Below are 2,407 nucleotides of genomic sequence, written 5' to 3'. Positions count from 1 at the left end.
CATTACGGCTCGCCTTCAGGTGTCCTCCTCGGGATAGGGTCATTTAAAGAACGAGGGTCAGCATGACGTAAAAAAAACGAAAAAAACAAAATTGGAGGAGCCTGCCAGAGATGAGGACATTACAGCACGCCTTCAGGTGTCCTCCTCGGGATAGGGTCATTTAAAGAACGAGGGTCAGCACGACGTAAAAAAAAAGAAAAAAAGGGAAAAAAACGAAAGAAACAAAATCGGAGGAGCCTGCCGTCGATGAGGCCATTACGGCTCGCCTTCTGGTGTCCTCCTTGGGATAGGGTCATTTAAAGAACGAGGGTCAGCACGACGTAAAAAAAAGGAAATAAATGAAAAAAACAAAATCGAAGGAGCCTGCCGGAGATGAGGCCATTACGGCTCGCCTTCAGGTGTCCTACTCGGGATAGGGTCATTTAAAGAACGAGGGTCAGCACGACGTAAAAAAAATGCTAAAAAAACGAAAAAAAAATCGGAGGAGGCTGCCGGAGATGAGGCCATTACGGCTCGCCTTCAGGTGTCCTCCTCGGGATAGGGTCATTTAAAGAACAAGGGTCAGCACGACGTAAAAAAAAAAGGAAAAAAAACGAAAAAAACAAAATTGGAGGAGCCTGCCGGAGATGAGGCCACTACGGCTCGCCATCAGGTGTACTCCTCGGGATAGGGTCATTTAAAGAACGATGGTCAGAACGACGTAAAAAAAAAGGAAAAAAAAACGAAAAAAACAAAATGGGAGGAGCCTGCCGGAGATGAGGCCATTACGTCTCGCCTTCAGGTGTTCTCCTCGAGATAGGGTCATTTAAAGAACGAGGGTCAGCACGACGTAAAAAAAAAAAGTGAAAAAAAAACAAAAAAAAATTCGGAGGAGCCTGCCGAAGATGAGGCCATTACGTCTCGCCTTCAGGTGTCCTCCTCGGGATAGAGTCATTTAAAGAACGAGAGTCAGCACGACGTAAAAAAAATAAAACCGGGAAAAAATCGAAAAAAAATAGGAGGAGCCTGCCAGAGATGAGGCCATTACGGCTCGCCTTCAGGTGTCCTCTGATGACATGTCATCATGTCATGTTTTTCTATGCTTTTTCATACAAGAAATTAATGATTAGTGCTTAAATATTGCATTCTTTGGTGCTTAAATGGTATATTTCTTTGATCTTTTGATTTGATAAACTTTGTAGGAAATAAGAAGAAAAAGAAGCAAAGAAGCACAAAATAAGCTTTTGAGCTCATGTTTGACCTCAAACGTGAACCCAGACGTGAGTGACAGCAAAATGGCCATTCTGCATAATGCCTTCACGAAGATGTTTGAGCCAACATTTGCCTCAAACGTTGACTCAAACGTGAATGTTCCAAAGTCCAAATTGCAAGCGGATTTCTTCTCAAGACCAATGCCATCCGGATCCATCTTCAACCCAATTCCACTCCAAAGCAAGCAAAGCCCATATGACTCAAAGGCACACAGAGAAGCTAGATTAGGAATTTCATTTTGTAAATATTATTTTCATTTTGTAAAAGCCTATATAAAGGCATTAATTTCATTTCAAAAGGAGAGCTCCATTAGAGAGTAAGGAGGCTAGCTCCACGAGGGAGCATTAGGAATAGAGAACTCTCTCTCTTTAGTTTTTCTCTTTGTTTTGAATCTTGGGTTGAGAATTGAAGGAATTCTGTTTCATTCTCACTTTGAGATTTCTCTTGTTCTTCTTCTATAAAATTTCAGTGAATTAAGGATTTGAATCAACACTCTGTTTACTACTTTCATCTTCATTTCTTTTGCAAATTGTTCTTTATTGGATCAAGGAAGGACTTGAGATCTAGACTTGTTTTCTAGTCTCATTGAGCCCCTGAGATCTTCACTTGTCTTTCTATATTTCACAATTGATTTGAGTTTTCTTGCTGATTTACTTTTCTGCTACAATTTCCTTCTCTGCAATTTTTACTTTCTACTACATTGCTTCCAATTTACATTTCCTGCACATTTACATTCTACACTTTAACTTTGAGCTTGCTGCAAATCTGAATTTACTTTTCTTGCCTTGGATCCATTACTTTCTTTAATTTCCAGCACCCAGCCCCCCTTTACTTTTCATGCAATTTACATTTCTTGTCATTTAAGTTTCTGCAATTTACATTACTTGTTCTTTAAGTTTTTGCCCATTTACATTCTGCAACTTTAATTTCCTGTCATTTAAAATTCTATTGGTTACAATTTCACACAATTCACTTCAATGTTAGCTTGACTAAACTAATCACCAACTAAAGTTGCTTGATCCATCAATCCCTGTGGGATCGACCTCACTCTAAGTGAGTTTTACTACTTGATGCGACCCGGTATACTTGCCGGTTAGTTTTGGGTGTTTTGGAAATTCGTTTTTCCACAAATTTTCACATCATCCTCCTCGAGATA

At 39.9% G+C, this 2,407-nt stretch overlaps 2 long non-coding RNA genes across 2 annotated transcripts in view; both read left to right on the top strand.

Moving 5' to 3' along the window:
- Positions 1-214, top strand: part of LOC110268606 — a 2,442-nt gene extending 2,228 nt beyond the window's left edge. The window contains exon 2 of the long non-coding RNA XR_002356849.1: positions 137-214. This is a non-coding gene — a long non-coding RNA (uncharacterized LOC110268606). The remainder of the gene's footprint in view (positions 1-136) is intronic.
- Positions 215-444: 230 nt separating this feature from the next.
- LOC110268607 lies at positions 445-842 on the top strand. The gene is made up of 2 exons (XR_002356850.1): positions 445-523; positions 653-842. It is a non-coding gene; the product is annotated as an uncharacterized LOC110268607 (long non-coding RNA).
- Positions 843-2,407: the final 1,565 nt, after the last annotated feature.

This window comes from Arachis ipaensis, unplaced genomic scaffold, assembly GCF_000816755.2.
Source record: "Arachis ipaensis cultivar K30076 unplaced genomic scaffold, Araip1.1 Aipa1009, whole genome shotgun sequence".
Lineage (NCBI taxonomy): Eukaryota > Viridiplantae > Streptophyta > Magnoliopsida > Fabales > Fabaceae > Arachis > Arachis ipaensis.
The sequence above is the reverse complement of the archived record's forward strand: the minus strand, read 5'-3'. Positions and strand labels throughout refer to the sequence as shown.